This window comes from Alosa sapidissima, chromosome 1 (assembly GCF_018492685.1).
Source record: "Alosa sapidissima isolate fAloSap1 chromosome 1, fAloSap1.pri, whole genome shotgun sequence".
Taxonomy (NCBI): domain Eukaryota; kingdom Metazoa; phylum Chordata; class Actinopteri; order Clupeiformes; family Clupeidae; genus Alosa; species Alosa sapidissima.
Genome location: NC_055957.1, coordinates 20728310 through 20751339, shown reverse-complemented (window position 1 = coordinate 20751339; position 23030 = coordinate 20728310). Strand labels below are relative to the sequence as shown.

General features: G+C 41.3%; 1 protein-coding gene, 5 non-coding genes and 1 pseudogene across 6 annotated transcripts in view; all 7 read right to left on the bottom strand.

Annotated features, from left to right (window-relative positions):
• LOC121715149 (CUGBP Elav-like family member 5) overlaps positions 1-23030 on the bottom strand; it is a 117079-nt gene that overhangs the window by 69749 nt on the left and 24300 nt on the right. The gene's annotated exons all lie outside the window — the stretch shown is intronic.
• Positions 13098-13230, bottom strand: LOC121681909. Its single transcript, XR_006022342.1, has one exon. It is a non-coding gene; the product is annotated as a U8 small nucleolar RNA (small nucleolar RNA).
• LOC121681915 lies at positions 14930-15062 on the bottom strand. Its single transcript, XR_006022346.1, has one exon. It is a non-coding gene; the product is annotated as a U8 small nucleolar RNA (small nucleolar RNA).
• Positions 16472-16604, bottom strand: LOC121681938. Its single transcript, XR_006022361.1, has one exon. It is a non-coding gene; the product is annotated as a U8 small nucleolar RNA (small nucleolar RNA).
• LOC121681956 lies at positions 17064-17196 on the bottom strand. Its single transcript, XR_006022367.1, has one exon. It is a non-coding gene; the product is annotated as a U8 small nucleolar RNA (small nucleolar RNA).
• On the bottom strand, positions 17656-17778 carry LOC121681968 (annotated as a pseudogene).
• On the bottom strand, positions 22887-23019 carry LOC121681942. Its single transcript, XR_006022362.1, has one exon. It is a non-coding gene; the product is annotated as a U8 small nucleolar RNA (small nucleolar RNA).

The following is a 23030-nucleotide window of genomic DNA, read 5'->3' as shown; positions in this document are numbered from 1 at the left end:
CTCTACCTATCTACTAATCACAAAGTCAGTAGTGTTTCGGCATCCGGGTTGGCAACCTCGAGTCAGGGGGGAGGGGGAGGGGATACACCACTCTACAGTAATTTGAAAGTGATTGCAGTACCAGTTTTGGCCACAATCTTACATATGGTTCCTTTAAATAAACATACCCCTATTTTTGATACGAACTGATCTGTGTGCGTCTCCCCTTTATGTTAGGAGTGGTGTCCGGCTGCCCGTAACACACCCACTGCTACAAACATGCCTGTTCTGGAGTGATTTTGTAATGTAATATTTGTAGTGTTTTTTGGAACAGAGACTGGAGACTTATGAAAAGCACCTCTTAGTCCCCAGAAAACATCAGTATTTTGTGAATTTAGTATGATTATGTTCCTGTGTGTGTGTGTGTGTGTTTAATATATAATTTTCCCATCTCATTTACACACAGACAACTAACCTGCGGGTTCATGGAAATCACAACCTATTCATCACAATTTTATTACAATTGACAAGCACCTGAAATATATAAGACACAAATTTGTCAGATTTTAATCTCATCAAGGAACACAGCCATTCAGACACACACACACATACGCACGCACGCACCACGCACACACACACAGGCTCTATTTCTGTCTTGCTCTCTATCCACTCTCAGTCTTCCTGGCACACAGATTCAAGGTCTCTTTCTCTCTCATCCCCCAAGAACACACACACACACACACACACACACACACACTTGTGCATGCTTTGAAGCTCTCAAAGACAGACATTCAAAACTACTCCACCCCTAGCAGCCAGGATGCCTCTGATTGGACGGTTAATGAATAAATAATGAGTTGGGGCTAAATGATCAAGAGGAGATTCTCTAAATTAAGAGACCTCCCTCCAGTGCTAAACCTCACGCAATAACATCTCTCCCGTCTCTATGCCCCCATGCCCCCCCCCCCTCTCTCTCTTCCTGCCTCCCTCCATCTCCCTCTCCTCCTCTCTCTCTCTCTTCCTGCCTCCCTCCATTGCTCGGCACTGGACTTTTCCTCTCTCTGTCCACATAGTTTTTCATTGGTTTGTCTCTGCCTCTTTATTTTGCTATCTCTCTCACAAGCCCTCACACACACACACACACACACACACACACACACACACACACATACATACACACACACACACACACACACACACACACACACACACACACACATACACACACACACAGAGGGAGAGAGAATCTCAAGTCTTTCTGTATCATCAGCTTCTGAATGGATCACAATCACTAACTTGTAAAAACCTCTCTCTCTCTCTCTCTCTCTCTCTCTCTCTCTCTCTCTCTCTCTCTCTCTCTCTCTCTCTCTCTCTCGCCCCCCATCTTCCTGGTGAAACGCTCTCATCTGACCGATACTGGAGAAAAATTTATTATTAAATGCAATTAATTTTGCATTACAAAAATGGCACATGAATAAATCATTAGAGCAGTATACCCCAGCAGAAGTGCAACTGGTCAATTAATTCAGATTAAGCTGTCAGTGTATGTGTGTACGTGTATGTGCATGTGCGTGTGTGTGTGTGTGTGTGTGTGTGTGTGTGTGTGTGTGTGTGTGTGTGTGTGTGCGCGCATATGTGAGGGGGCTGGGGGTTTGACTACCAGATGAAACAGGGGAAGGGGGTGATCCTAAACGACTGGAATCCCCTCTTGATGATGGACAGAAGTAGAAAGAGGAGAGGAAGTGGGAGAGTAGGATGTAACAATAGGGACGAATGGGGGATCTGAAGGGACACAAGGCCCAGCACCGTGCTGAGGAGAGGGAGAGGATCCTCTAGGGCACAGTAGCAGAAAGAACAGAGCAGAGCAGACAAGATGAAGAACAGAGGACATATGGAAATGGGAGGACAGTTGGTCATTCCATGTGAAATCAACAGATGCCTTCCGACTGGCCATCTTGGATTTGCTTCATACTTAAATAAATACTTCATACTTGTAAATGACGCCAATAAGCGCATGTAAATAGTGTTGCTAAAAAAATGAGTTTCTCAAGGCATTGCTTTTCAGCGAGTACTAGAAGCTTGACAGTTTCAGGAAATATATGGCTCAGCTAGATCACGTAAGGGATAATGTATAGAACGCCGGTCATTATTGGGAAAATAAGTCCCGACAGGGCGAACCGGACCCCGATGTGCAGCGGAAGGTCTTGTTCCGCCCCGAAAGGACTTATTTTCCCAATAATGACCGGCGTTCTATACATTATCCCGCGTGTTACACGGCTACTTGCCAAAACGAAACAATAAACTGCCCACGATATGACTATTTAGCCTATAGCCTAGGCTACAGCCTATTTGTTACTGTTCATCGTGGCTTTTGCTGAGAAACAAATAGTTTGCAACAACACACGCTGAACTTGAATCAAACATTCTTTAGTACACAGCTGATCAACCATCTGTTTTTCTTTTTTGAATGAAGTTCCAGTAGTTGCAGAGTGATCTGAAAGACCTGAATTAGAAGCACAAACTCCGTTGCCATTGTCAGCGGTCATTATTTTTTTCAGAGGTCTTCTAGTCGAAAATAATGACCGCTAGAACTTTGGGAAATCCCATTCAAATCAATGGAGCGTTCTACTTGCATTGTGAAGAGCCGTGTAATAAACATTTGTAGGCCCACAATTGTTGCCAAGTTTTGAATTGTATAAGAAAATGTGGAGTAACTTTTGCAACAACATCCTCACACTAAGCATCATCACATCCTTTGACTTTTTGCATATCATCGTACAGTTTTAGGCCCCGTCCACACGGAGACGCTTTGTGGGTTAAACGCACCGGTTTTGCTTCGTCCAAACGAATCCTGTAAACGCACTGCCCGAAACCGCACTTTTTTGAAACCTGGTCCCAGGGTGGAAAAATCTGATACCGTAGCCCTTGTGAGTTCGTTTGGACGGCGAAACCGCATACTTGCGTATTGATGATGTCATCGCCACACCTAAGCTGCCCTGGACTTGACAGTTATAGTATTGCCTTACAATACTAGTTTTCATACATGGCATACATGACGCAAGCTTTGGTCAATTTCTGTAACAAACAGCGCCACCTATTAGGGCTGTCACTTTTGTGAAAAAATCCTGTTCGATTTTTGAGACATAAGTGTTCATTGAATCAATTGTAAAATTGATTTTTCATGTCTATTCATGTCTATTCATGTTTCCATTTTCAACGGCAAATATAGGCCAATTCACAAACAACTAACAGGCATTAGGACGAACGTAAAGAGGGCGCTTGTAGACACAAGCTAGCAATATTTCTGATGATTTATTGGCGTGAAGTTTCATGCCTGCAGTACTGATGCAGGCTTCAACGTAGCTGTGTCTGTGTTTACGATTAGAAATGTCAAACAAATTTTGCCTATTTAGAACTCGATTGCACAGTTTGCATAGCCTACCGCTTTGTTCTTCTCCATAGTTTGATATACCAAAAATCCGAAGTAGGCCTACTTCCACATCAAACTCCTCAAGTTATTAGGGCCTATCACTCGTCTCTCTCATGTCGCACAGGTTGATCGCGTTGTCCCCCATTTTTTGGCAAAACACGAGCAGCACAGCAGCTGATTGAAACAGCTGTTTCTGGTGCGTAAAATTGGTGGGAATTTTCTTTTTTTAGCTTTCGCATTGCTTACTGTTCTTCGGAATTCTTTTATATTCTTATATTCTTGTTTGTGAATTTTGTTACATCTATCCTTTTTATTTGTTTAATTCATTTACAATTAATAGTGTACATATTTGGTTAAAATCGATTCCCTATTTTAGTTTTCGAAACTTGTGTTGTTTGGTCCAATCGATTGTGCAATCGATTTTCGAACGTAAAGTGACAGCCCTACCACCTATAGGCCTGGGATATGAAGTAACATGTTGAGCCGTGTTGAGATGGATCCGTTTGGACGCAAATATGCTTGATACGGTTCCAGGGAAGACGGAGGAAAAAAAGATCGGTTTGGTACGTGTGGACTTAGTACTCCCTTACTAACTAGGTTGCATGTCTAAAAAATAATGAATAAATATATCTGTTTTAAAGGACATTGAGAATGAAAACAAAGAGTCTAGAATGGCCTGCTGTCAAGAACAGTCTGGCCTGAGTTACATGAGGAGGGGTGACTCTGGGTGTGGAGGTGTAAAGGTCAACTCTGATCTGACCCAAATGTTTCAGACGAGGTGTGAAAGGTCAAAAAGAAGCGTGTGACCTCATCACTTCAGACACATACACACGCGCACACACGCACACACACACACACACACACACACACACCTTGTCATGGGTAGATGAGGCATGAACTCATGTGGTGGTGCTGTATTTGCCAAAGGCATTGGTTACTCCATCAAGGCTACATTTCTCATCTGATCTAAAGGTTAAAACCCCCATTCTCTTCACTGAGATGGACTGCAGCAGGGACTTTGTACACACAGAGGAAAAAGAGACACACTCTCTACTGCCAACACTCATACACACACACACACACACACACACACACACACACACACTAATACACACACACACGCCATCATAAAGGAGAAGCAGGCCTCAGGGACATCTAAATCTAACCCACAGTGCAAACAGACACACACACACGTGGGAAGCCTTGTCCTGCACTTGATCTAAGCGTCTCTAAAAGCATTTACACATGGCCCAGCTCTTTATCCATCAACCTCCACCACACACACCATAACACACACCGTAACACACAATAACACACATACCGTAACACACAATAACACACATACCGTATAACACACAATAACACACATACCGAAACACACACAATAGCACAAATACCATAACACACACAATAACACACATACCGAAACACACACAATAACACACATACTGAAACACACACAATAACCCAGTGAGAGTGAGAAGTGGAAGTGCCAAGGTGGAGAGATGGAGAGATGGAGAGGCGGAAAGATGGAGCAGGTGGTGGTGGCTGCGGCTCAGGCATAGGCAGCGTTAGGAAATGAAATCCCAATTAGGCACGTGTGCCAGACTTCCTCCTGTGACTGCAGGAAATCAATACAGTATCCCACGGCTCATGAAGACATTCTCTCCCCCAGCGCACACACACAAGGAGAGTTAGGCCACCTGTCTCCCCTGAGTGTGACTACTCAAGCAGAAAGGAGAAGAGAGGAGAAACACACATACACACTCCAGTCAAACCTAGAGCTACACACACACTCCAGTCAAAGCCACACACACACACACACACACACACACACACACACACACACACACACACACACACACACACACACACACACACACACACACACACACACACACACCATTTATAGAGTGAGCACAGCAACATGACCAGGACCCAAAGCCAGGGCGACACACACTGTGTACTACATGGCCAAATGCCCATGGGGACCCGGGTTCAAATAGCTATGGCACCATAGACGTGTAGGCTGTGGTAAACAGGTGGGTAATATAGCACCGTAGATAATAGATGGCACCATAGATGTGTAGGCTGTGGTGAACATGGGTAATAGCTATGGCACCATAGATGTGTAGGCTGTGGTAAACATTAGAGACCGACCGATCGATTGGCCGGCCGATTTTTGCTATTTTTTAATCAATCAGCATCGGCCGATTTTCTAATTTGGCCGCGCCGATTTTAAGTCAGGCACATCTGCGGGCAGCTACTTGGAACACAGCGCGAGGTTTTAAAAGAGACGGTCTATTTAGAACTAAGAAAATCTTTGGTTTCAAGAAGGAGCAAGACTGTCTACAGGTAAGGCATCAATTTTTACATTCCAGTGTCCCAAAGTCGTATATTTTCTCTTATGATTTCTCTTATGTAGAGATGCACCGATAGATCGGCTGGTGACCGGAATCGGCCGATTTTCACATGATCGGCCATGACCGGCGACCGGCCGGTCAGTCTGAGACATGCCGATTTTATCCCGGTCAAATGCACTTGTGCGCCACAATTGTAACAGCACCCAGCTGAGTTTGCAAAGTTTGAAGAAGCTAGCAACCAGGCCAACACTCAGGGCTGGATGTAGGGCTACAAAGAAAGCGCTAATAGGCTACTGAGTTTTTCTATGCAGCAAACACTGTGCTTTGCCATTGGCCTACTGCGTGGAATTTACTAAGCTGTCACTTCATTAGGCTACGTAAACATCGCTCATCACCGCCCGTCACTGCCGCTAATTGCGTGCCCACAGCTGAACCACAAGCACTGCTGAACGGAGATAACCGATTGCGACATTAAAAATAATCAAAGTTTAGCGATCATAGGCTACATAATAAGATGTCAACAAGCAGCAACATACAGTAGCCCTAGTAGTTTTACTCCACTTAAAAAAAAATACTCGGAACTATTTACTGCATGTAGACTAGGGCTATGCCTTAAAATACCCTAGTAGATTGAGAAGTGGATGTCGTGAAAGTGAACAAATGATAGCCTATTAGAAAGGCAAACAAACGTTAAAGTTGCTTTTGACATAGTAGCCTACAATGAAGAAAACTGATGCTCTGAATACTGAATCAGCCGTCTCTGAAAGTTTCTAGGCCTATAGCCTAATTGATGCATTTAACCGGAATTTGGATTTAATTTTTTCACCGCAAAACAGACGTGCACTGTTTTCATATATGGTGGAGCACCTAATCGCTATTAGCACTTCTCCTCCCCTGTGTTTGGTGATAGCCTAGGCTACAACCACTTTTCACTCGCCATCCCATAAATTCATCAATGCATATGAAAATATGTTACATGGTAGCATGTTCAAATGTATCATGACAATTTTTCTTATATCTTTAGTGGATATTGGATGTGAGAAGAATAAAATGGGTGTTCCATAACTTAATCCATAATTTGATACTGCAACTAAAGTTAGACTTGAAGAAGAATCTGTCTGCTCACCAGTTCCATTTTTTTTAACAGCCATTTCATTATTGATAAGTTGATTACATGTCTATATTAACATGTTCTATCAAAGAAAAGATAGAAAATAACTATTTGTGTGTGTGCTGTAAAATGGTTAGAAGAAATGAAATCGGAATCGGCTAAAATCAGTATCGGCAGGTCAAACTCTATGAAAAATCGGAAATCGGTATCGGCCCAGAAAATTGCTATCGGTGCATCTCTACTCTTATGGTTGTAATCTGTGATGTTGCTTCATTTACCGAAAGTGCGTTGGGAATGCGCCGGCAAGCCCCCTCAATGCTGGACCCCGTTTCTCGAAAGCAAAGATTGTTAAGGCGGAGCAAGATATTTCATCAGGAGCCACTTCCGGGAACCCGAATCGCACGAGGGGGGGTCAAAATCCCCCTTTATGCAGAGCAGAGGCAGCGACTGCTCCATTGAAGTCTATGGGCATAGCTCAGAATTTCACCACATATGCTAAGGTCTTGGTTCTATAGAGTTAGGAATGTGAATTTCGTGCACGTTTTCATGATCCTCAAACTCTTCTGAACATTTCAGGTACATTTTTAGCATTTTTGAACATTCCAGTCTGGAGAAAATCGACCTTATATCAGGTGTGTGCCGGTTATTTATGCCGCTGCTGTTGGCCGGTTGCAACGTACGCTCATCAATACGTCATCGACATGCCTCTTTATGCAGACAGGATTCGATCCCCATTTCGCGCCCATAGACACGAACTACGACGAAGTATCTTGCTCCGCCTTAACAATCTTTGTCGAAAGCATTGTTGCTAACCAGTTAGCAACTTAGTAGGTTGCTTATGGGAAATTACATTGCAACCAAGTAAGTTGCTAACTTAGTTAGCAACGACACTGTCGAGAAACACACCCCTGGTGACCAGCGTGATGTTTCGATCTAAACTATAGTAACGGACAATCTAAGTGAAAATTTAACAAAAACAGGACGCAAATCTAACATGTGAACGCTTTATAACACTGTCATCCCATGTCCATTCGTTTTCAACTGCATCGGAGTTGAAGAAGAAATGAAAGTTGCTTAGCGTTGTGGCTACGAGTGCGTTGGGAATGCGCCGACTATGCAAACCCCCGCCCTCAACGCTGGTGACTGCTATGTTACGATCTAAACTTAAGTAACGGACAATCTAAGTGAAATGTTAACAAAAAGAGGACGCACAAATAACAAGTGAACGTTTTAAAACATTGTCATCCAGTGTCAATTTGTTTTCGCGATGTATAAATGCTTGATTTGATTGCGAATTTGAGAAGTATCAAACGGATGTTCTCTGGTTCCTATTTCTGGTTTCCTGCACAGCATGCTGGGAGACAGAGTTTTATATTGTTGAAATCTAGGTCTGTGGTAAGGCATGGAAGTTCCACAGTGAAACTGTATAACCTGAACATGTATTTTGCCGTTTTGAAGTAACTATCTGAAGTTGTCACATCATGGAAGTCTTCTTGCACTCTGTTAAACATATTAAAATGAATGATTAATAGACTAACAGACTGCAAGAAGTCATACATACATTTGTTGATGTAATGTTGATTATATATTGAATATTTAAGACTCGGTTGGTATTTATTTATTGGAGTTGGTATTTATTTATGCTAGTATGATTTTTAGCATGCCATGCAAGGATAATACGATAGCATATCGGCACTAAAAATCGGCCCAAAAAATCGGCAGGTTACATCGGCCATTGGCTGACTCCGACCGCTTAAAATCGGTATCGCCATCGGCTTTAGAAAAACCCAAATCGGTCGGTCTCTAGTAAACATGGCACCATAGATGTGTAGGCTGTGGTAAACATGGGTAATAGCTATGGCACCATAGATGTGTAGCAGCTTTACCACAGCCTACACATCTATGGTGCTATAGCACTCAGCTGGGAGAAAATGTATGTTATTCACAAAGTCTCATGTAAAGTCATTGCCTCAGATTACCACTTTATGGCGGCCTTAAATTGTACGATTTTGGTCTGTTTTCACAGTCGGCGACTAAATTTCCAAAGTCGGACAGAAATCATGGGAGTTGTACTGGAATCGCGGCGCGCTCCCGTCAACTAGATCGTTAAGTGTAAGGTGCTAATCTTAGCAGTTTTACTGTAAGTCAGTCGGAGTCAGTCCTTTTCTAGTTTTGCCGTTACGACAATATCGCAAGTCTTTCTAGTCGAGGCTCATGCAAATAGTGACGTGAACTATAAAAACCAATAGTGACCTCTCTCTATCCAATACCAAACATGAAGGGGCAAAGTAGGCGACAGCTGCAGCCTATATGATTATTTGTTATTCTTATATTTGTCATTTCTTATACATATTTAGTCGGCTCTTCCACGTGACAGAACAACTCTATCGGTTAGGGATGTCACGCATGAAACAATGCTGCAGAAACACGAAAATACGACTTTGAGTCTATCATTTCAGTTCCTGTTTATCTATTGCATGATGGGTAATAATTTAAAGGAATCTAGTTGCAGTCTTGTAAATAGTGACCCTGCAAGATCCTTAGTCATTGCAAATCATAGTCTGTGACTTAAAACTCTATTACTTGTCTTTAGATGTGAGAGGGTCTGAGACTGTAGTCTTTCAAAAATCGTTTCCAAATCTTTGCAAATCTTTCCAAAGTCTATCAGTGTAAGGAGGGCTTTACAGGGCCAAGAAATAGAAAGGGTGTCATCTTACAAATATTTCTGTTTCTTACTGGATGAAAATCTGCCTTTTAATCACCATGTAATAAATTTAGTAAAGCAGCTTAAGGTAAAGCTAGGATTCTATTTTAGAGACAAAACCTGTTTCAATTTAAACGCAAGAAAAGCACTTGTTGCAGGCACTTTTTATCTGCTTTAGATTATGGGCACATTCTCCACATGCATGTCTCAAAGACTGTGTTACACTCATTGGACTCTGTTTATCATTCTGTTGATCAATAGCTATGGCACCATAGATCTGTAGGCTGTGGTAAACAGGTGGGGTTTGAGGAGTTTTTTGGAAGAGTCCAGACATGTGATGGAGTGGATCTCAGCGGGGAGAATGTTCCCGAAGGTGGGGGCAGCGACACAGAAGGTTGAAGAACCTGTTTTCTGTTGGTCGAGAAATGCTATCAGAGCTCCCCTAACACTATGCGTCTGTGGTGCTCAACACTGGACATATCAGCTGGGCAGCAGGAGAGATGAGGTTTCCCTGGGGAGGGCTTGACTTGAACTGAGTTACCTTTAATTAAGTTATCCTTCAAACACAGCTGGGCTCTGAGAGAAGAGCTACATTGCTGTAACACTTTTTCAGCTGTAGTTAAGTGCTCCAGAAAGACCGCCGACTGTCCCCGTGGGTCAGTGCATTTGTGCTGCCAAGGGTCAAGCACTTAGGCTGGGCAGCGGGAGAGACAAGGCCTTCCTGTGGAGGAGGAATGATTCACTCCTATTCATCAGGCTCAAGTGAAGTGGCCCCGTAGGTCGACAGTATCATAATAATAATAACAATAATAAATTGGTGTTAAATTCTAAAAAAACAAATGTATGTTATCAAGGCTCATGTAAAGTCATTGCCTCAGATTACCACTTATAAAAAGGGTGTCATCTTACAAATATTTGGGTTTCTTACTGGATGAAAATCTGCCTTTTAATCACCATGTGATAAATTTAGTAAAGCAGCTTAAGGTAAAGCTAGGATTCTATTTTAGAGACAAAACCTGTTTCAATTTAAACGCAAGAAAAGCACTTGTTGCAGGCACTTTTTATCTGCTTTAGATTATGGGCACATTCTCCACATGCATGTCTCAAAGACTGTGTTACACTCATTGGACTCTGTTTATCATTCTGCACTACGTTTTATAAGAAAGTATAGCTTCATTGGTACATTTTCGAATTATGTGTGTGTGTCTGTGTGTGTGTGTGTGTGTGTGTGTGTGTGTGTGTGTGTGTGTGTGTGTGTGTGTGTGTGTTAGAGCCAAAAGGATAAAGCAGTCAGATGTCCTATTCAGCCAAATCATAAGACATCACACCACCGGCCAGGTTGCCGTGGCGACACGGCAAGCCTGTTATCAGCACGGCAGGATAAGAGAGAATGGAAAACCCACACACACACTCTCTCAGGCACATAGACACACACACACACACACACATGCACAACACACACAGACACTCTCTCACACACATACACAAAAGAATGAATGAAATGAGAAAAGCAATAAAGAGCTCTTCACATATGAACATATAGTTGGTCGTGTGTGTGTGTGTGTGTGTGTTACAATCTGCCTCAGACTGAATCTGTGTGTAGGCTCTTATTTTCTCCAAGTGAACTTGTATGTGTAGATATGTGTTTTATGGCTGTGGATCAACTATGGGTGGGACAATCAAATGTGTGTGCGTGCATGCGTGCGTGTGTGTGTGTGTGTGTGTGTGTGTGTGTCTGATTTGGCACTGGGCCTTCTCTCTGTCCTATATGAATTATTCAGTCCCAGTCCCTCATGCCTGCTAAAGGTTAAACCCATTAAGACCTAATACTCCACAATCAGCAGGTGTACACAGACACACACACAGAGAGAGAGGGAGGGAGAAAGAGAGTGAGAGAGAGAGAGCAAAGCATACACACACAAACACACACACCTCACACACACACACACACACACAGAGAGAGAGAGAGAGAGAGAGAGAGCAAAGCAGACACACACACACACACACACACACACTCACAAACAGGAATGCACGCATGCTCACACACACACACGCACGCGCACACACACACACGTCTCTCGCTATTTCTCTCACTTTCTCAGTCTCTACACAGTAAAACCACAAGGGTAAAACTTAGAATCCATAAACTCCTTCAGAGTAAAGGTAACTTGTACAAAACTACCAACAGTATAAGAGAGGCTTATGAGATCCTTTGAACAAGCAGTTGAGGACTCACCTGCAGAGGAAGTGATGGAGACACCCACCCATAAACATAGATGCGTTCAGTCAACAGGTAGCATGCACTGCACGTAATAACAGCAGCCCTGATCCCACCCCCATCAGGTTCAAACTCAGGAGCTATCACCAGAACAAACCGACTGAATAGAGATGTAGGGTGGCCAGACTCAATTGGTGGCCACAATCTCAAAGCCTCAACAGCACAACACAATGTCGTCTGTCTGTGCTAAACAAGTCTACTTTTGTGTGCTAAAACATTCTCAATTACAGTTTTTTTCTGAATGCTAAAACACAACCGTGATTCTTATAGCACAATTTCTAAAACTATTAAAACACTCACTGAGTTCGCAAAACTAAAAGCACAAACACTGCTTTGCACTCAGTTTGCAATTTTGTAACACACACTTTGCACAAGTGTAGGCACAATTCATTGCACAGCACTCTTTTTGCGGAACTATAAACACAACTCACTGCTTTACACTCAATTTCCTAATGATCAACACACTCCTTGCAAATCTATACACATGTATGGCTATTATTTACACTATTTTGCCAACTCTCTGGCACACTTTCTCATGTAAAAACTGTTTTAGATAATTAGTTCACTTTGCAATCAACCTAAGCAGTATAAATAAGCCACAGGTAATGTACAATGGGTACAATGGAGGGAGCAGGAAGAGTGAGAAGAGTAAAAATTAGAGGAGGCCAAAGAATAGGACGTGGAGGTGAAGAAGTAGGAGGAAGAAGAGGAGGAAGAGGACACGGAGGTGAAGAAGTAGGAATTACAAACCAATACTTGGAAGTTTGGATCCCTGTATGTTTAGAGAACTATGACAAAAGTATGACCCCAAACTGACATAGTCTACCTTGTGCACAGAGAAAGCAAAAGCCAGATGTGTTTTTATAAATACCATCAGTGTGTAGTTGGCACATTGTGTGCTTATTATTGTGATGGCTTGTGTTTACTGTTTGATCCAAAAAAACACAATTTTTACGAAAGTGTGAAGAGTTAAGCAAGGTGTGTTAGCTTTTGCAAGAGAACTACAATGTTCTGCTGATTGGGTGAAAGGTTTTCCTATTTGTTTGTAGAGTTTTGCAATAAAATCCATAGTTACAAAAAATGTGCTTAAGCAATCAGAAAAAACTGTAACAACACAACTCCAAGAATGCATAAATGCCAACAAGAATGATCTCTCAAAACAAGACCAGAAAATGCAAGAGAGTGCAAATAGAAAAAACAAAATAAACAAAATTATTTCACAAGGGCAATAACTCAGAACGGCTTCCAGAAGGTGTTGCAGACCTTCTAGAAGAGAAGAGATTAATCAGCATCTCATCCATCTCCATTCATCATGTTCTGAAGCTCCTCTAAAGAGCAACAGGTAAGGATGTACCTCACTGATGTGAAGAGGACAGGAGAGAGGAATCTCTACAGCTCTGGGACAAAGACTGCTCAGTCATGGTGGGAGATTTTCCCTTTAAATCTATATCTCTTTCCCTTTAATATCTCTTCCCCTTTAAACCTATATCTCTTTCCCTTTAAATCTATATCTCTTTCCCTTTAATATCTCTTCCCCTTTAAACCTATATCTCTTTCCCTTTAATATCTCTTCCCCTTTAACCCTATATCTCTTTCCCTTTATCTCTTTCCCTTTAATATATCTTTCCCTTTAAACCTATATCTCTTTCCCTTTAAATCTATATCTATTTCCCTTGAAACATCTTTCCCTTGAAACCTGTATCTTTTTCCCTTTAAACCTATATCTCTTTCCCTTTAAACCTATATCTCTTTCCCTTTAAACCTATATCTCTCACTTGAAACCTGTATCTCTTTCTCTTTAAGCCTATATTTCTTTCTCTTTCATTTTACATAACTACAGGAATATGTGGGCTTTATTTATCGTGGTAAACCTTCCTGTCACCTACATTGATTCTTCCTAAACAGATTGTACAGATCCCACACAACAGTGCTGATGGTGTTACAGTTACTTTCTTTCTTAAATTAGGAAAATAATTGTACATTCATGGGTGGATGTGATATTAAGCTATTGGCTATGGCTGACACTAGCCTGAGAGGAAATGCCTATTGTTAGTAAGGTTTGTTAATCCTGACAAGCATTTCTTTATAAATCAGATGAGCTTCAGTAAGAAGTATGTGGACAGAGTGGATATTCCTGAACAGATCTTTCCAAAAACATTGTTCAGACATTAACAGTGTGTAGGCACAATTCATTGCACAGCACTCTTTTTGCGGAACTATAAACACAACTCACTGCTTTACACTCAATTTCCTAATGATCAACACACTCCTTGCAAATCTATACACATGTATGGCTATTATTTACACTATTTTGCCAACTCTCTGGCACACTTTCTCATGTAAAAACTGTTTTAGATAATTAGTTCACTTTGCAATCAACCTAAGCAGTATAAATAAGCCACAGGTAATGTACAATGGGTACAATGGAGGGAGCAGGAAGAGTGAGAAGAGTAAAAATTAGAGGCCAAAGAATAGGACGTGGAGGTGAAGAAGTAGGAGGAAGAAGAGGAGGAAGAGGACGTGGAGGTGAAGAAGTAGGAGGAGGAAGAGGAGGAAGAGGACACAGAGGTGAAGAAGTAGGAATTACAAACCAATACTTGGAAGTTTGGATCCCTGTATGTTTAGAGAACTATGACAAAAGTATGACCCCAAACTGACATAGTCTACCTTGTGCACAGAGAAAGCAAAAGCCAGATGTGTTTTTATAAATACCATCAGTGTGTAGTTGGCACATTGTGTGCTTATTATTGTGATGGCTTGTGTTTACTGTTTGATCCAAAAAAACACAATTTTTACGAAAGTGTGAAGAGTTAAGCAAGGTGTGTTAGCTTTTGCAAGAGAACTACAATGTTCTGCTGATTGGGTGAAAGGTTTTCCTATTTGTTTGTAGAGTTTTGCAATAAAATCCATAGTTACAAAAAATGTGCTTAAGCAATCAGAAAAAACTGTAACAACACAACTCCAAGAATGCATAAATGCCAACAAGAATGATCTCTCAAAACAAGACCAGAAAATGCAAGAGAGTGCAAATAGAAAAAACAAAATTATTTCACAAGGGCAATAACTCAGAACGGCTTCCAGAAGGTGTTGCAGACCTTCTAGAAGGGAAGAGATTAATCAGCATCTCATCCATCTCCATTCATCATGTTCTGAAGCTCCTCTAGAGAGCAACAGGTAAGGATGTACCTCACTGATGTGAAGAGGACAGGAGAGAGGAATCTCTACAGTTCTGGGACAAAGACTGCTCAGTCATGGTGGGAGATTTTCCCTTTAAATCTATATCTCTTTCCCTTTAATATCTCTTCCCCTTTAAACCTATATCTCTTTCCCTTTAAATCTATATCTCTTTCCCTTTAATATCTCTTTCCCTTTAAACCTATATCTCTTTCCCTTTAAATCTATATCTCTTTCCCTTTAATATCTCTTCCCCTTTAAACCTATATCTCTTTCCCTTTAAATCTATATCTCTTTCCCTTTAATATCTCTTCCCCTTTAACCCTATATCTCTTTCCCTTTAAACCTATATCTCTTTCCCTTTATCTCTTTCCCTTTAATATATCTTTCCCTTTAAACCTATATCTCTTTCCCTTTAAACCTATATCTCTCACTTGAAACCTGTATCTCTTTCTCTTTAAGCCTATATTTCTTTCTCTTTCATATTACATAACTACAGTACAGTGTGGCATAATGATGGATGTTAGTTTTGATATGTGGCTGTCGTACAAAATCTCAAATCCCCCGGCTAGGCCCCCCTCCTCCTTTCCCCTTCTCAACTTCTGTATGTGAGACCTGCTCAGCAGCAAGCACAGACACCAGCAAACTATATAGGGTGCCCACTCCCCACATGGTGACAAATGATTGACTTGACATGCAAATGAGCGATACAAAACTGGTTAGCGCAAATGAAAGCTAAAACATAGTAAGAGTTTTGCTGTGACAATGCTGTGCATGTGTTCTGAAGCTCAGTTCACAGATATACATTTCTCTTCTACACCCTCTCCAGAAGTTCAGTCTCAACGCACATAGCTCATTATTCTTTCATGATGTGTGGAACAAGTGCCATTGTAAATGCTGATGTGACATTCAAACAGAAACAACATTTACTTATGCTGTTTCATTAAATTTGAGGATCAGGAATATGTCGGCTTTATTTATCGTGGTAAACCTTCCTGTCACCTACATTGATTCTTCCTAAACAGATTGTACAGATCCCACACAACAGTGCTGATGGTGTTACAGTTACTTTCTTTCTTTAATTAGGAAAATAATTGTACATTCATGGGTGGATGGGATATTAAGCTATTGGCTATGGCTGACACTAGCCTGAGAGGAAATGCCTATTGTTAATAAGGGTTGTTAATCCTGACAAGCATTTATTTATAAATCAGATGAGCTTCAGTAAGAAGTATGTGGACAGAGTGGATATTCCTGAACAGATATTTCCAAAAACATTGTTCAGACATTAACAGTTAGAAATGTTCCCATAAAACAAAATAGAACAAAGAGCTCCATGACTTCAGTCAAAGATTTGACTGGTTTCACAACCAATCAAGAACATTGGGGTGGGGGGGGGGGGCAGAACAATTCTTCAACTTCAAATGAAGTATTCAGAATGGCATCTGGAAGGTGTTGCAGACCTTCTAGAAGGGAAGAGATTAATCAGGATCTCATGCATCTCCATTCATCATGTTCTGAAGCTCCTCTAGAGAGCAACAGGTAAGGATGTACCTCACTGATGTGAAGAGGACAGGAGAGAGGAATCACTACAGTTCTGGGACAAAGACTGCTCAGTCATGGTGGGAGAATGTTAAAGCTCAAATCTTGATCTGAGAATGGCCTTGGTCATAATTCATGTATCAGAAGACTGTAGGGTCGCAGTTAGGTGTTTATATTATGTGGTTCCTTTGTGGTCTCTATGCACTCTGACAAATGCGTTCCACAACCTATGTGGAATATATTTACCCATATGCCCCTCCTCCAGCTGGGACACGCCCTTGCCACATATGGACGCGCTTTTAAGACTCCCTAGTCCTGCCATCTGTCTTGTCTACAGTCTTATTTATTTAGGATATTGAACACACAACACATAGATATAGGACATGTTCTGGGGAAAGATTGAGTAATAGACAAGACAAAACATCTCATTTAACATACAAAGAACCCTGCTACCATGTCACACAGACTGGCTTTCAGATATATTCAGAACGGCTTTCTGAAGGTGTTGCAGACCCTCTAGAAGAGCAGAGATTAATCAGCATCTCATACATCTCCATTCATCATGTTCTGAAGCTCCTTTAGAGAGCAACAGGTAAGGATGTACCTCACTGATGTAAAAATGACAGGAGAGAGGAATCACTACAGCTCTGGGACAAAGACTGCTCAGTCATGGTGGGGGAAGGGCAAAGGTCAAATGTTAATTTGAAAATCACAAGACTGTAGGATAGTAGTGTGGTGTTTGTATTATGTGGTTCCTCTGTGCATTCTGTGCACTCTGACAAATACTCTCCACAAACTATGTGGCAAATATTTACCCACATGCCCCTCTGCCACCTGAAAATGCCCTTCCCCCACCTGGGACAAGACCTCCCAGTGTGGGCATGTCCTCCTTAATTTGGACACCCCCTTCCTGTATGTGGACACACCTATAAGGTTCTGGGAATAAGGAAACCAATAGAATGGCATTTCTAAGCCAATTGATAATGTCACAACTGAAATACTGTAAGATCTACAGATGTGACAAATAGACACACATTTAGAGATTAATAAATTAGACAACTTAAAACATATTTACTCAGAACGGCTTCCAGAAGGTGTTGCAGACCTTCTAGAAGGGAAGAGATTAATCAGCATCTCATCCATCATGTTCTGAAGCTCCTCTAGAGAGCAACAGGTAAGGATGTACCTCACTGATGTGAAGAGGACAGGAGAGAGAAATCTCTACAGCTCTGGGACAAAGACTGCTCAGTCATGGTGGGAGAATGGCTAACAGTTAACTACAACTCCAAATTACCATGAAATGTTTGAGGTGTCAAAGACACCACTTCAGTAAGCTTCTTTGTTATTCAATGTGACCACATTGACCAGCTGCTTACTGTATAGTGAGTAGGCTAATGTTATGGTATATGAGATAGTTGCATCAGGAAAGAATTTTAATCATATAATATGTGTCTCTCCGAAGATGTAGTACCCACTTTGTGACAACATGTACAGTTAGGCTGGATTCCTGTACAAGCCATGTAATGGACTTGTCTGATGCTAAAAGGCCTGGGATTATTCCATATATGGGGAACATTAGAATGATCTTCAGAGCAAGCAGACTTATAGGGATCCACGTGATAGAGCTGGAAACATAGAGAGAGAGGAAGGATAGAGTAAAGTTCTCAACGGGTTGGGTTGGCCCGATGGGCCTGCGGGTTCGGGTTGAAAATATAAGCAAATGACTCGGGCTTAATCTTTTCCACTCAGTGAAAGAAAAAAAACATTTATTAATCATCGCTGCTGTTCACCGTAAAGAAAGTCTGGCTGCTGCGTGCAACGTGCATCATGGAGAGGGGCGGGGGCAGACCTAACGCCGCTGCGTGCATGCCTTTAGCCTGGAGAAGAAGATGGAGTTGGTGAAAAGTAAACTTGGCGCAGGTGAATTCACCATCGCTACTACAGGAGTGGGAAAATCAGAGGTCTAGAAAGTGTTTGGAGTGGTGCTGGATTCTGTTGGAAATTCTACAGGTTATGTGCAATGCTCAAAATGCAAGGTGCTGATGAAATATGACAGCAAAAAAAAACAGGGTCGTCTTACAGTACATTAAACTGTGGGCATTCGACCACCACCACCACGCAGCAGCAGCAATCAATGACTAAGTTCCTGGCCAAAAATGTCCCCCTTAAAACAAAACGTGAACATTAAAGGAACACGCCACCCAATGTCAGTAGTAATTTATGTTCTTACCTTAACTTTCACGATTTGAGTCATACCTCTCCCGTGTCGGTACATGCACTCAAACACTCTGTTGCGTGGCGCGAATGTGTTAGCATGTTGCTATGCTAGCGGGCTCAGGCGTAGCCATAGAGGGAGGAAGATAGCAGTAATCAAAAACATCCACGTTTCCCCTACTTAAATACAGTTGCACTAGTGTTAATTTCGTCAGACGAGACGAGAGGAAATATGTTCGTCAACAACCTTTTTTTTCATGACTAAGACGAGACGATGACGAGACGGCAGTAATGTCCTGAAACACTGACTAAGACTATCTTAAGATGCATTATTGTTGACGAAAAAAGACGAGACTAAAATGTTTTGCATGAAATAAAAACTAAGATAAAATCTCTCTTCATTTTCGTCTACAAAATGAGAAGACAGAATATCTAGCTGTTACGTTTTCAAAATATTCCGAAAGAGTTCATACGCAACAGCTTTCCTGTAGGCTAGTCTACGTGCTGTTGCTGCAACCCTGTGGCTGCAACACGAAACTACATGGAACAAGAACACTGGAGATTTCTGCTAGAGTTAGCAAGCTAACTACCTAAGCTTTATGCCACAATGCTACATACCCAGAAGTTGAAGCTTCTCTCATACAAATTAACATCCCCCAGAATGTCCATACGAAAATGTTCATCATGTAATGTCAACTATTTAACTAGTTAGACTGATGATGCAAAGTTTGCTAGCAAGTAAGCTAATATGGAAAGTTCGCTAGCAAGTTAGCTATGGCTAAGATGGAGAGTCTGTTTGGGGAATGTGTTGTGTTTGGGCACATATCGCCATCTAGCGAGGCGGAGTAAAACATTAATACTTTGGTCTACGACAGTGTTTCTCAAACTTTTTCAGTTTCAGGACCACTTAACTAACCCTAGCTAAAAAAAAAAAAGATTATACCTACTTCAACAGTAGCCTATAATTAGTCTACACTATAGGCCTACTCACTGAACCACCTTGCTTATTGTCTTTGCACTTTGCTTATTGTGTGTGGATTCATACTGTATGATTTAAACTGGCATATCTTACATAGACAGTGTTGCAGAACTGTTTTTACATACAAGTTGGTTCAATATTGCAAACAACTCATCTATATTATATTTTACCACGTCTGCTCGCGGACCACTTGGGATAGCTTGCGGACCACCAGTGATTCCCGGACCACACTTTGAGAAACACTGGTCTACGAATATGACAGTGGTCCAGTCAAATCTTTTACTGTCTATGGTCAAATCCCAGCCGAGCTATAACTGAAGCTCGACTTACCTGTGCATGTAAACATACTGACAAAAAATCAGAATGAGTAATTATAACAGACGAGTAGCCCTGTGGACACACAATATTGTTGGAAAATTGAGATGTGTGAAACACTATTTGACTCAAATGGTAATCAGAAATAATTTGTTATAAAAAAAAGACTAAAATGTGTTGACTAAAACTGACTAAGACTAAGATACCTTTAGTTTTCTTTTGACTAAAACTAGACTAAAATGACGAGACTTTTAGTCGACTAAAACTTGACTAACAAAAATGATATTTGAATGACTAAATATGACAAAGACTAAAAAGGACATTTCGTCACAAGACTAAGACTAGGACTAAATTAAAAATAGGTGACAAAATTAACACTAAGTTGCACAAGTAGTTGATAAAAATGTGTAAGGTCACACAACATGAAACGTGGCGATTTTCCAAGCGAATAAACAGGAGAACTACAATGTGTGGCGCAAGAGCACTTGGGAGTACTTCGACCTAGCGTAGTAATATTAGTTAACACCTAATTGTACATCCTATCCACTGTTTGCAGCGAAGCGGAATTCTACGAAACAGGAAATCACTATAATACTTCTGTTTGTTATTACAACCCTTCACAATGCATGTTATAACCATGATTGTTCACAATCTACTTTACCACTACCTGCTACTTTGCTAAGTCAGCTCAAACTAACGCCAGCAGTGGGGTATACTACGAAGCACGTTAGACATATCTAGGCTATGTAGACATATCGAGGCTTGACAAAGCCTTGACTTAGGGGTATACGTTAAGTGATACTACGATTGCAGTTATGTGATATTTTTGTCAAACTAGGCTTTCAGCTCAGATCTGTGCGCATTCTCGGTGTTGGGATGACTTTGGCCAATCGTGTAACGTGGAGACGCACAAGACCGCCTCTATTTGAAAAAAATTACTTCCGCATTCATGAGCGATAGCTTAATCTACACTGCGGTCATTTTTTGTGTCTAACCTATAACATCAAATAAATCAATTGTCATCAGTTGTTGTATGGTATGCACGTCCATAGTTGGATATTTGCACGCACAACACTATTAAAGCGCATTCGAGACCCAAAATGTTAGTAGAGGCGGAGCTCCACCTGTAAGATATATGACAGAATCCTACACCTGAGATAACTTCGTTTTTAAGACAATTGATTGGTCAGTGTGCGGTAGATTACACGATTTGAGCTATAACTTAGCACATAACCTCCTCCCGACCAGGTTTGGTTGACAGCATAAGATACCATGGTGATATAGCGACACTAAAACAGATTCACTTTCGTGGCACAGCATAGCCCGGCTTTGAGCGCAACATACCTCGCTAACCCACTAATCGAGATTCGTAGTACACCCCACAGGGCAGGTTGTCTCTATTTACGGAAATGACTGTGTGTGTGCCTCGGAGGGGGAGGCTGAGAGGTCGATCCAGCTCTGTGGTGGATAAGATCTACAATTAGGTGTTAACTAATATTACTACGCAATTTTGTAACACACACTTTGCACAAGTGTAGGCACAATTCATTGCACAGCACTCTTTTTGCGGAACTGTAAACACAACTCACTGCTTTACACTCAATTTCCTAATGATCCACACACTCCTAGCAAATCTATACACATGTATGGCTATTATTTACACTATTTTGCCAACTCTCTGGCACACTTTCTCATGTAAAAACTGTTTTAGATAATTAGTTCACTTTGCAATCAACCTAAGCAGTATAAATAAGCCACAGGTAATGTACAATGGGTACAATGGAGGGAGCAGGAAGAGTGAGAAGAGTAAAAATTAGAGAAGGCCGAAGAATAGGACGTGGAGGTGAAGAAGTAGGAGGAAGAAGAGGAGGAAGAGGACACGGAGGTGAAGAAGTGAGAGGGAGAGGAGGATGAAGAGGACGTGGAGGTGAAGAAGTAGGAGGAAGAAGAGGAGGAAGAGGACACAGAGGTGAAGAAGTGAGAGGGAGAGGATGACAAGGACAAGGAGGTGAAATTAGAGGAAGAGGAGGACAAGGAGGGGGAAGAGGAAGGGTAAGAAGAGAAAGAAATAGCCCTTTTACAGGCAACAAAATCAGTCTATTGTACATGTGGAGATATTGTCGTGTCAGGCCTGGATACGGCATTCCAGAATATATTTTCCCCGGTGCCTTGGACTAGGACATTGCATGTGATGTAGACGAAATTTTGAGAGAGACAACCCGATGTAGACTGACTTGTTTTGTCTCAGTGAAATTGCTATTTTGTGTTTTGACTTGGAAAACACACTTGAGTTTGTTTTGTTGTGTGTAAATACAAACCAATACTTGAAGTTTGGATCCCTGTATGTTTAGAGAACTATGACAAAAGTATGACCCCAAACTGACATAGTCTACCTTGTGCACAGAGAAAGTAAAAGCCAGATGTGTTTTTTATTCATACCATCAGTGTGTAGTTGGCACATTGTGTGCTTATTATTGTGATGGCTTGTGTTTACTGTTTGAAACAAAAACACCATTTTTACGAAGGTGTGAAGAGTTAAGCAAGGTGTATTAGCTTTTGCAAGAGAACTACAATGTTTTGCTGATTGGGTGAAAGGTTTTCCTATTTGTGTGTAGAGTTTTGCAATAAAGCCATAGTTACAAAAAATGTGCTTAAGCAATCAGAAAAAACTGTAACAACATGACTCCAAGAATGCATAAATGCCAACAAAAATGATCTCTCAAAACAAGACCAGAAAATGCAAGAGACTGAAAATAGAAATAAAATAAAATAAAAAAATATTTCACAAGGGCAAAAACTCAGAACGGCTTCCAGAAAGTGTTGCAGACCTTCTAGAAGAGCAGAGATTAATCAGTATCTCATACATCTCCATTCATCATGTTCTGAAGCTCCTTTAGAGAGCAACAGGTAAGGATGTACCTCACTGATGTAAAAAGGACAG